This window comes from Carlito syrichta, unplaced genomic scaffold, assembly GCF_000164805.1.
Source record: "Carlito syrichta isolate Samal-C Ts95f unplaced genomic scaffold, Tarsius_syrichta-2.0.1 Scaffold305676, whole genome shotgun sequence".
Taxonomy (NCBI): Eukaryota; Metazoa; Chordata; class Mammalia; order Primates; family Tarsiidae; genus Carlito; species Carlito syrichta.
Window position 1 is genome coordinate 246,662 of NW_007249772.1, and position 13,286 is coordinate 259,947.

General features: G+C 36.5%; 1 pseudogene; it reads right to left on the bottom strand.

Moving 5' to 3' along the window:
• Window positions 1-12,311: 12,311 nt before the first annotated feature.
• Window positions 12,312-12,778, bottom strand: LOC103264537 (annotated as a pseudogene).
• Between the last annotated feature and the right edge of the window lie 508 nt (window positions 12,779-13,286).

Consider the following 13,286-nt stretch of genomic DNA (forward strand, 5'->3'; position numbering starts at 1 on the left):
GAAGTCTCGCTGCCCAGGCGGGTCTGGAACCCGCGGGCTCAGGCAATCCACTCACCTCAACCTCCCAAAGGCGCGGGATTTCAGGCTGAGCCACCGGCCTGGCAAATACTTTTAATTCTCCCACACTTTGACCTGTTCATTCACATGTTAATTTATATATTCAACAAATATTTATTAAGTACTTGTCTGTGTTAGGCATTTTCTTAGAGTACTAATTTAGTAGGAAACAATACAAGATTGCTGCCTTCCTGAACGGAGTGTGAGAGAGACTAGAATAAACCCTTAACAATTTTAAGTGATGTAAAGAAATTTTATGAAGAGAAGTGTTGTGATGAATATAAAGCAAGGACAGAATCAGATAAGAAAAACGATGGTGATATTTAAAATAAGGCCTGAATTTAAAAAAAAATTTTCCTCCAGGTATATTCCCAATAGGGGAATTGCTGGGTCATATGGAAGGTCAATTTCTAGTTCTTTTAGAAACCGCCACACTGTCTTCAAAGAAGTTGCACTAGTTTGCATTCCCACCAGTGGTGTAGAAGTGTTCCTCCCCCCACTCCCCCATCCTCACCAGCGTCTGTTGTTGTCTGTTGTAGTAATGATGGCCATTCTTACTGGGGTTAGGTGATATCTCAATGTGACATTTCTCTGATGAAGAATGAAGCTGAGCACTTTTTCATGTGTCTGTTGGCTGCCCCTATATCTTCTTTTTTTTTTTTGAGTCAGAGTCTCACTCTGTCACCTAGCCTGAAGTGCTGTGGCACACTCACAGCCACTGCAGCCTTGACCCGCTGGGCTCAGGCAATCCTTCCGCCTCAGTCTTCCAAAAGGCCGGAACTACAGGTGCGTGCTCCACAACCCGCTAATTTTTGGTTTATTGTAGAGATAAAGGTCTGTCAAGTTGCCTGTGCTGGCCTTGAACCCTCGGGCTCAGGCAATCCTCTCACCTTGGCCTCCCAAAGTGCTGGGATTAGAGGCTTGAGCCACTGCACCTGGCCCCTTATATCTTCTTTTGAGAAGTGTCTATTCATGTCTTTTGCCCACTTTTTTTTTTGATTTAACTTTACTTGTTCTTTATTTTAAATATTGTATTTGTTCCCGTTTTGTTTTTTCACGTCAAAATAAGATATGTGCAGTGTTTTTGCCCACTTTTTAATGGGGCTGTTTTTTTTTCCTTTTGGCACATTTGAGTTCCTTGTCGATCATACTCAATGGTCTACCACAGAAGCAAAGAACAGAGTACCATATGTTCTCATTCATAAATGGACCTTGAACAATTATAATACTATAAGAAAGCGATTGGCAGTAGTGGGAGACTGTCGGGGGGGTGGGATTGGCAGTTGAGGGAAACTGCTAGGGGAGAGAGGGGCATACCTCATCAACAAGGGTACCTGCATATTCAATGTTTGTATACCTAACCCTGAATTGTATCCCACATCTTTATATTTTTTTAAAAGAAAAAAAGTGTATGAAATAGACCTAAAAAAAATTTTTTTTTTTTTTTGAGTTGGAGTCTCACTCTGTCACCCAGACTGGAGTGCAGTGGCCGCTCCCGGCCACCACAGCCTTGACCTGCTGGGCTCCGGCGATCCTTCTGCCTCAGCCTTCCAAGTAGCCAGAATTACAGGCATGTGCTACTACACCCAGCTGATTTTTTGATTTTTATTGTAGAGATGAGGTCTCGCTGCCCAGGCAGGTCTTGAACCCACGGGCTCAGGCAATCCACTCACCTCATCTTCCCAAAGGCGTAGGATTACAGGCTGAGCCACCGAGCCCGGCAAAAAAATTTTTTTAAAGAGCCAGTCATAAGCCACATAAACATTCAAGGAAAGAAAATCTACAGAGTAACCAGAAAATTAATGAAAGACAGAACCCTAAACAGCACTTTAAACCAAGAAAATGAAAAAGAAAGCTTAGCCAGGTGTGGTTGCTCATGCCTGTAATCCCAGCACTTTGGGAGGTGGAGGCGAGAGGATTGCCTAAATCCAGAGGTTCGAGACCAGCGTGGGCAACTTGGCAAGCCCTTGTCTCTACAATAAATCCAAAAAATTAGCCAGGCATGGTGGTTTATGGAAGATTGAGGCAGAAGGATTGCCTGAGTCCAGCAGGTCAAGGCTACTGTGGTCAGGAGTGTGCCACTGAACTCCATCCTGGGTGACAGAGTGAGACTCCAACTCAAAAAAAGAAAGAAAATCGAAAAAAATGCAAGTATACACATCTAATCAAGAGATACCATGATTTAAATCAGAACCTCAAAAATGTGCTTTCATGGTCAATACAATTTCAGTCTCAAGGCTTCAATTGGTAATTGTACAATTTCACTGAGAATTTTATTTGAATTACAATTATCTTTTCCCTAATCCTTAAAATGAAAAACCCATTATGTCTTTTTTTAGAGTGTAAAGTTACAAAGTTACAAAGTTCAAATCATAAGTCCATTTACTCAAAACAGCTTAAGGGTTTTGACCTGTCCTTATTGCTGCAGTGTAAATTAACTTCTTGTGTCATTTTAAATGGCCATCACAATTATGTCATAATGTAAAAAAAAATGAGGTGGCATTTGTTGGTCTTGTGAACTTCATCAAGGCACAGTTATACAGAATTTTTCCTCTATGTTTGTTAACATTAATTCTATGAATAAGCACAAAAGTGGGTATCTCCTTGTTCACACCTGCTCTGATGTCTTTGATGACTGTGTTATGTTGGGGAAAAGGACTATTCCCCTCCTTCCTCAACTCTATCACTAAACACCATCATTCATTCAACATGATAACAGTACTTCTAGATCAATAACCGTGATAGTGTGGTTCTTGTCCACTAGCTAAACCTAATGAGTCGAGAATTAACCATAAAAATCCTGTCCTAAGAGTGAGTGGATAAATTCTTTTGACTTTAATATAACATACCTGACTAAAGGGCATTCATTATCTTCTAACTAATAAGATGACTAATTAAAGGATATTGATGTGTCATATTCATAGTTAACATTGGTCATTCTTACAACTTTTTAAAAAGTTTTTCTTTCAAGTCAAGCTAACACGCAATTTTTGAAATTTTGCAAGAATTGGTTGTACGTGCAAATGTGCAGAAAGTTAGAATTTTTGCAATTTGGGCAATCAGCATGTATTGTTAACTCGAGTAGGTTGTGGTTTTTCAATTGCTGCTTTTCTTGACATTTAAATACAAATGAATATTAGTTTAGTTTTTTAGTTTTGTAGTGTTAAATTTAATATGTTGAGGGTTGTTTACCTAACTCAATAATACATGTATCTCTAAATAATTGATTTTATGAATATAATTTTCTAATATAAAGCATAAGATGTGAATATATCTATATTTTTATTATAGAAATACATAGATAATTTCACCTAAATGCAGAATTTACTCAGAGGTGATATTCTTCTGCCTGTGAATTTGTACTGTTTAAATAACTTATAATAACTTATTAATGTACATGTGATAACATTATATGGGCCATTGTTAAGTTTGTAAAACTTTTTTTATAATATACATCTGAAATCTTTCAACCTTAAGGCAAAATGCGTTTTAAAATTCAAAATTGTTCAAACTCTGGATAGGTAATACAATGCATAATGCTATATATTACAAAGCACTAACACTGGAATGTGGAGCAGCCCCCCATAATCAAGCACATCAATATTTTTGCAGTGACATGTGTGAATACTAACACTACATTGATAATGAAAGGCTATGAACAGGCTTACACTAGTTGCAGGCAGGTTTTTCAGTCAAATGAATCTGCACCAAACTTGCAGAAGAATTTACATTTTCAGAGCTTTTTAGATTCCAGAATTGCTCATAAGATTCCATCAGTCTACATACATCATTTTTCTTTCCCTTGTAAACTTAATGCAATGGAAATTTTTTAAAACAAACATCAAAATCTTTGCTTAAGAGTTGCACAGTATTCCTCTTTCAGGGAATAGTTGCATTCAATTAGTCCAATACTTGGTGGCCATTTTATTTATGGTAAAAAGAGCTTTCAGAAGATTAATTGGGAAGTAGACAATAGTATAACCAAACTTTCTGCATGTGAAGAGAATAATAATTTTTGAAGGTTAGTGAACTATCTAGAGAAAACATTGAGAGGGAGGAACAAGCAACATGGAGAAGGCTTGGTAGAAGAGACAATGTAAAATGGCCAGGCTTTAGGGTAATTTGGGGAATAGCCAAATAAATTGTATGAACAGCTACGTTTACTGTTCAGTTTTAAGTTATTGGCTTTACTAAGATTAAGATAACTTTCTCTTATTCTATTTCCACTTCCAAAAGAGTAGGGAGAGGTCTCATTTAAATGAACCAAGATAAAAAAACTATTAGAGTCTCTACGCTGTAGAAATGTTGCCAGAAAGTAAGGTTTCAGGCTGGCCATTGAACAGCCTGAAAAATCCAGGTTTACAGATGGACCCTCTCCATAAAAGAGGAGAAAGGGATACGGAGAAAGAAAATTGATCTTTATTTGTTGCCTGTGATTGTTCATTGTATATATCAACTTGATGGACTAGTGGATGGCCAGATAATTGTCAAAACATTATTTCTGGTTTTGTCAATGAATGTATTTCCAGAAGAGATTGGCATTTGAATCAGTAGACTGGGTAAAGAAGGCCCAACCTTGCCAGTGAGAGTGGGCATCATCTAAATCCATTATTATTTGAATAAACAAAAAGATAGAAAAGGAATGAATTCTTTCTCTGTCTTCTTGAAGTAGAACACCCATCTTCTCCTGCCCTTAGTCATTAGAGCTCTTGGTTCTCAGGGCTTCAGACACCAGGACTTACACCAACAAACCTTATCTTCAACCCACCCTCACCTCCTGCCCTGGTTCTCAGGCCTTCAGTCTGGGACTGGGAGTTACACCATTGGCTGTCATGGTTCTCAGGTCTTCAGACTCATACTGAATCTCACCACTGGTTTTCATGGTTCTCCAGATTGCAGATGGCACATCGTGGAACTTTCCAGCCTACCCAGTCATGTGAAACAATTACTATAATAAGTGTCTTCTTATATATTTCTATATATCTTATTTGTTCTATTTTTGTGGAGAACCTAATACACTGTTTACATGTTTTGATTCATTTAAGTTGCATTTTACTGATGAGGCAATGAAATTTCAGAAAACTAGACATTCTCTTTGGAAGTCATTTGGCCGTGCCACAGACTGACAAAAACCTTGCAGTGAAACTAGAAGCTGAGAAAGTTCTGTTTCCAGCATGGTGCAATATATTCCTAACAGACAAAACTATCTGCAAACTAACAAATACAAATTCTGGACAAAATACAATTAACAACTACTTTAAGCCTCTAGAAAGTGAATAAGTTCAGGCAGATATTGAGGAGATGTCAAAATTTAAAAGAAGGAAACAGTGCAGGGTGAGTTTTCTATTTGTGATTTTATCCTGAGAGCAGACTGCAGTCAATGGCATATTATGTGGCGGTTTAAACTTTGTTTAAAAAACCCTTTATCTTTCTTGTATAAAGAACCAGAGGACAAGGCCAAGGCAACTAATGCCACTGAAATGTGAAGGAGAAATCCTAGAAAAGAGAGACCTAGAGAAGAGTTACTCCAAATTTTGTGTAACAACTTTGCCTAAGTCTTTGGCTGACTTCTGAACTACACATGCTCATGGCATACAGACTCAAAGCAACTCACAGCTGAAACTAAATGAGTGAAACTGATATTCAAGTGGCCACCTACCACAGGCAACAGAAAGTTTGCAATTTGCATCTAACCAAGTAAATTGTCTGCTAACACAGAAACATAAATACTCTTTGGAAAATAGTAACAATCTTCAAAGTCACACAACATAAAATTCTCAGTATCCAGGATATAATCCAAAGTTTATTGATATATGAAGAACTGGGAAAATGTGACACATTCTCAAGGAAGAAACCAAAAAACAAAAGCCAACAATGAGATGAATTAGATGTTGGAATTATCAAATAAGTAATATAAAGTTGTTATCTCAACAATGTTTAATAAGATAAAATAAAATACAATCCTAATGAATAATAAGATAAAAATCTCAGCAGAGAAAGAAAAACTGTTAAAAGAAACAAAATGCAAATTCTCAAACTTAAAAATAAAATATTTAAAATAAAATTATGCATGATTAGTCTAACAACAGAATAAAAACGGTAGAAGAAAGTGTTAGCAAACGAAGATAGATCATAAGAAATTTTCTAATCTGACGAAGTGAAAAAATTTTCATAAGCAAATCCTCAGAAACAAGTAGAGCAAAATCAAAAGTAAAACACATATATAAATGGAATTCAAGAGCAAAAAGGAAGAACTTTTAGTTTCCAGTACAGCATGTAAGGAGCTTGGAAGTCACCACTCTATCCTAACAAGTAAAAAACTGAACAAACTGAAAAATTAGCAACTTTTTTTACATCATTAGAGTAGTGATGTCACAAGGTAATCCACTGCCTCCCCACTTGGAGAGCTAGATCAGAAAATCACAACTTACAGGTGAAGCTGATGTGCAGAAACCTCTGCAAGAACAAGCACTAGGGGAGGAAAACCTGAACTGTGGTTGATGATTTGCTGGAGGTTCAGAATCAACAAGTCAGAGAGTTAAACACTCCAAGGAAAGCTACTCATTAGACAGCTCCGACACTTGTGGTTTACCTCCAGGAGTTCTGTCTACCAGATTATCACAGTGAAGAGCAGAGAAAAATATCGGGAAATACCCAACACCAGCCTCTTCTATTCATTCTGCACCACCTAAAGGGGGGGGACTGGGGAGCAATGATGGGGTTCACAGCCCAGGGCATAGGCTCACCAAAAGACACAGACCTAATCACAGCACTATAGAATGCTTCTCCACCTCCCCTTCTCCACACCTTACCACGACATCATATCACCAAAAGTTTATTTACTATAGTTTCTTTTATCCAGTAAATTACATCCACTTTTAAACAAAAAATTTCAAGGCATGCTAAAGGGTAAAAATCACAGTTTGAAGAGACAAACAAGCATCTGTACCAGACCCAGATATGGGAGAGGTGTTGTAATTATCAGATCATAAATGTAAAACAACCATGATTAATATGCTAAGGTCTTTAATAAAAAAGTAGGCAGCATGTAAGACAAATGGGTAATATCATAGATATGAAAATTCTAATAATTTAAAAGAAATTTTAGAGATCAAAAACACTGTCTTTGATGAGTTTACTAGTAGACTAGTGATGGTTGAGGAAAGAATCTTTGAGGTTAAGGATATGACAATAAAAGCACCCAAAACGGAAAAGCAAAGAGGAAAAAAGACAAAAAATAAAAAGGAAAGAATATTTAAGAACTGTGGAACAACTACAAAAGGCATAATATGTGGGTAAAAAAAATTTAATAACTTAGATGAGATTGACCAATTCCCTTATAGACACACTCTGCCAAAACTCACATAAAAATAAATAGACAGTCCTTATGGGCCTATATCTATTAAATAAATTGAATCAATAATTAATAACCTTCCAAAACAGAAAGCACCAGGCCAAGATGGGTTTGCTGGTGAATTCTACCAAACATATAAAGAGAAAATGATGCCAATTCTCTACTATCTCTTCCAAAAGATAGAAGCAGAAAGACTACTTCCTAATTTATTATACAAGGCCAGCATTACACTAACACCAAAACCTAACAAAGATATTACAAGAAAAAAGTTATAGACTGGTATCTTTTGTGAACATCAATACAAAAATTTTCAACAAAATATTAGCAAATCAAATCCAGCTATGTATAAAATGAATTGCACACAACTAAGGAGGATTTATACCAAGTATGCAAGATTGATTCAGCATTCAAAAATCAAATAATGTATCACATCAGCAAGATAAAGAAGATAAATCATGACCATATCAATCTGTATGAGCTAAACAATAGAACCAAAAAAAGAAAACTGAAGAAAGAATAACTTGTTGAGAATTTTTGCATCTATGTTCATTAGTGATATTGGTGTATATTTCTCTTTTTTTGTTGGATCTTTACAGGTTTGGGTATCAGTGTGATATTAGCTTCAAAAAATGATTTGAGGAGAATTTCGTCTTTCTCAATTGCCTGGAATATTTGCAGTAAAATTGGTATCAGCTCCTTCTTGTATGTTTTGTAGATTTCCACTGGAAAGCCATGTGGTCCAGGACTTATTTTCTGTGGACAGTTTTCTTACAACAGAGTCAATTTCCTGAGTTGTTTTATGGTCTATTTGAAACAAAGTCTTATTGTTTAAACCTTGGGAAGTTGTATGATGTCAGAAAGTCCTCCATTTCATTTAGGTTATAAAGTTTGTTTCCACACAGATATGCTTAGTAGTCTCTGATAATCTTTGTATTTCTTTGGGGTCAGTTGTCATTTGATCTTTTGCATTTCTGATTGTGTTTATTTGGACTTTTTCTCTCTTTTTCTCTGTCATTCTGGCTAGGGGTCCATCAACCTTGTTTATTGTTTCAAAGAACCAACTTTTTGTTTTGTTGATTTTTTTCTATGATATTTTTTTCTTCTATGTCCCATATGTGGGCTTTTACTTGACAAAGGTTTAACATCGGGGATCTACAAGGAACTCAAACAAGTCAAAAGGCAAAAAACAAACAACCCCATTAAAAAGTGAGCAAAAGACATGAATAGACACTTCTCAAAAGAAGCTATAAGGGCAGCCAACAGACACATGAAAAAGTACTCAGCCTTACTAATCATCAGAGAAATGCAAATCAAAATCACATTGAGATACCACCTAACCCCAGTAAGAACGGCCATCATTAATAAAACAAATAACAATAAATGCTGGTGAGGATGCAGAGAAAAAGAAATGCTTCTATACTGCTGGTGGGAATGCAAACCAGTGCAACCTCTTTGGAAAACAGTGTGGTGATTTCTAAAAAAAACTATACAGTGACCTTCCATATGACTCAGCAATCCTCCTACTGGAATATACTTGGAGCAACTCAAATCATTCTACAAAAAAGATACCTGCACATACATGTTTATTGCAGCATTACTAGCAAAAGCAAAAACATGGACCTAACCATGCTGCCCATCAAAATGGGACTGGATTAAAAAAATGTGGTACATATACACAGTGGAATATTGTGCAACCATAAAGAAGGACAAACATATGGACTTCACAGCAACTTGGGTGGATTTAGAGTCTATCATACTGAGTGATCTATCACAGAAACAAAGAACTGAGTACCACAGGTCTCATTCATAAGTGGACCCTAAACAATTGCCATAATACTTTAAGAAAGGTATTGGCAGTAGTAGGATACTGCTGAAGTTGAGTGTGGGGACATAACATCAATAAGGGTATCTAATCTCAAACCAGGCAAAATGAGGACCAACAAGAAACCCAAACTTTACCTGTACAATGACCACTTGTATGCCTAATCCTGTCCCCACATCTTTAAAATTAAATAAATAAATAAAAATTGTTAAAAGCAACCCCCAACATAAATAAAAAGAATTACTAAAAACTCTTCAAACTTGCAGGCATAAGCTTACAAATTTAAGAAGACCAGTGAATTTTAATGGGATAAATGCAAAGAATACCAGGAGTAGGCACATCAGAGTCAAATTGTTAAAAATTAAATATAAAAATAAAATATTGAAAGCAGCCGTATAAAACCCACACAATATATGTAGAGAAAAAATAATTTTGACTTCTTATCTAAAACTATGGAAGGCAAAGACAGTGGAACAAAATCTTTGAGATAATGAAGGGAAAAAACCTCTCAACCAAGAATTCTATATTTAGCAAAAGTAACCTTCAAGGATAAAGGTGAAATAAGACATTTTCAGAAGAAAGAAAACTAACAGAATAAATTGTCAATAGACCTAAAGGGACTGTAAATGGACTTATATCACTGCAACATTCTGCTCTTTACCCAAAATTGTGCAATATTATACCAAAGAAAATGATTTTTTTTAAAAAGTTAAGAATGCATATTGTAATCCCCTTCAACCACCATGAGAAAATGCAGAGTACAGCTAAGAAGCCAATAAATAAATGTAAAATGGAAACCTAAAAATATTCAAGTAACCCATTTGAAGGTAAAAAGAGGAAATGAAAAAAAAAGAGAGGTGAAGAACAGATAATTTTTAGGAAAGTGAAATTATTCTGTGTAGTACTATAACAGTAGATGTCATTATATATTTGTCTGAATGCATAGAATGTACAATAACACATGAACCTTTACAGGATGGACTTTTGGTGATTATGATGCATCAGTGCAGTTCACTTGTAACAAATGAACCACTCCAGTGGGGAATGTTACTAACAGGGAATATTATGCATGTGTGGAGGCTTGGGGCATTTAGGAGATCCATACATTCCACCTAATTTTGCTGTGACTCTAAAAGACTACTCTAAAATAAATAAAATCAATTTTTTAATGGAGGGAAAATATAAAACAATAAAGTAGTAGACCTAAATCTAATCATAGCCATGATTGCATCAAATGTCATTGGGCAAATTAAAATTTCAATTCCAACATGTAAAGAGTATGAAAACGATCACTTTTGCTATTACAAGATAATGTCAGATAACCTTCAATGATTTCTTGGACTCAACAAAGAACTAAATTTTCAGGTCAAATCATCACCCCCAAATTTGGAGAAACAAATGAATCCTAAGTCATAGATGAGATCTGATTACCTAAAGCAAAAATTACTGATAGAAACACTTAAATGAAAATTTTGATGAATTACTGAAGAATGGGTATGGACTACTATGAAAGTAAAAAATGTTCTGAGAGCTTTGGTCTTAGGGGTGCTCTTAACTTTCATGGGTTTTAACTCCAGAAATAATACCAGGCAATCACAGTGAAGATCCCAAAGAAATTCCCACAAGGTTCTAGCAAGTGAAGTGAGGAAAGGTTAGTTATTGTGAAATTGACTCAGAGCCTTCTCCTTAACAAAGATTTACTCAAAGAGGAAAATACCCTACCAGAGCCTTATCTCTTCTGAAGAAAGTGGATTCCTTTAACCCATGAACTTCTAACATTCCTGCTTTTCCTAAGATGGAGGGAAAAAGAAACAATCAATAAAGGTTATAGCTTTAAAAATAATAGATGCTGCAGTCATGGAAGGAAATTAGGGAAAGAGTTATACTACTGGAAAACTCTTGTAAAGATCACATCCCAAAGACACAGGTACACTAAAAGACTGAAATTTAATTATAAAATTATAAAATTAGCCGGACTCGGTGGCTCAGCCTGTAATCCCACGCCTTTGGGAGGCTGAGGTGAGTGGATTGCCTGAGCCCGCGGGTTCGAGACCCACCTGGGCAGCAAGACCTCATCTCTACAATAAATCAAAAAAAAATCAGCTGGGCGTGGTAGTGCATGCCTGTAATTCCAGCTACTCGGAAGGCTGAGGCAGAAGGATCGCCGGAGCCCAGTGGGTCGAGGCTGCGGTGGCTGGGAGAGGCCACTGCACTCCAGTCTGGACGATAGAGTGAGACTCCAACTCAAAAAAAAAAAAAAAAAGATTATAAAATTTCACTTCTCCTTCAGACCTTACTATCACACCAACAGGCTCCATCCAGTATAACAGCTGATGAGCTGCAAGATGTAGGCTCTATCTAAACAGTCTAAGTGAAGTTCTTAGGGAAACCAAAAGACAACAGAGGAAACAAAGTCAAAGACATTAGAAGAATTTGAAGCTTCTGGCATTTATTTACAGCTACAACAAACATTAAACACAGCCAAAATCCTAGCTAGATTAACATAAAACTTCATTCTAAAAGCCTATTACCTCAGTTCCTGTTGCTCAATGCATCGTGTCTAGCATTTAAACACACACACACACACACACACACACACATACACACACACACACACACACACACACACACACATTATAAGTCATAATAAAAGATTTTTTTAGCTGTTAGTTTTATTTCTAATGTATTTTCTCCCAAATAGAAGGATATTAAAATCAATAGCCATGAGTAGAGCTGTTGATTAATTTTCAAAAAGATACCCAAATAGGACATACTACATGCAAGTAACACACATGGCTTTATCCTTTGCCATCCAAATATAAGGTCTATTTGAAGGTCAGTGAATTTATGTCACCAGTGTGCTTAGCTTAAATGAATTCAACAAAATCAGTTCAGCAAGAAAGGACAAAAAGGAAAATAACATTAAATTCCATGGGTAATTCTACAATCAATCAGTGATAAGGAAAAAAAAAAAAAAGGCAGGGCATGGGGCAAAGAGGGACAGGGGATGGGAAGGGAAGGGAAGACCCTGTGTGAAGATCTCATTTGGCAAAGACTTGAATGAGGTGACAAGAAGGCTCAAGGAGGAGGAAGCAGCAGGTGCCTACTGGCTGCAGACAAGACGTATGGATCCTTGAGGAACAGCAGCACGGGCTGGTGGGACAGTTTGTTTGACTCTTCAGATTCTGTCTCATCAAAAGATCCACAACTTTCTGCCTTTGGTAGAGAGGGCAACTGTCGCACGTTCAGGAAATCAAGAAACACTTTGGGAAGCTCTTCATTTTCTAAAATGACAGCCTGTAAGTATGTTTCCAAACCTTGTCGTCGTTGTTCCAGGACTTTGGGGACCCAGTTTTTAACATGTTTAGAAGGGATTTCTGCTGTTTTTATACATTTCTTAAGTTTTTTGTGCAAAGCATGAAATTCGCTGTACCTTTTTTCAACCAAATGTTTTCTTCCATTCATTAGCACTTCTATCTTAAACACCGTGTATCTAGCTCCAGGTCACTCTCCTTGTAGTGAAAGGACGGGATGTAAACCTCCATGGCCGCGCCGGCCAGCCACCAGGGGAAGAGTTCACCGCGGAAACCCCAGAAGATTTTTATAAAAAACATAATCTGAAAAGACAAACCAAGCATCAAAACCAGATCCAGATATGACACAGATTTTGAAATTATTAGACAAATAATTTATAATAGCTATAGTTAATATATCAAGGACTCTAGGAGGAAAAGTAGACAACATGAAAGAAGAACTGGGTAATGTGAGCAGAAAGATGGAAACTCTAAAAGTATCAAAAGTAAATACTAGAAATAAAAATAATTGTAACAGAAACAAAGATTGCCTTTAATGGGCTCATCAGTAGATTGGACATGGCCAAGCAAAGAAGCCATATCAACAAAGATTTCAAAGAGTAAAACAAAAATAGAAAAAGGAATGAACAACAACAACCAAAAAAGCAGAAGAAGAAGAAGAGAAAATACAAGAGCTGTGGGACAATTGCAAAAGGTGTCACATATGCAAAATTAAAATACCAGAAGGACCAAAGGAAGA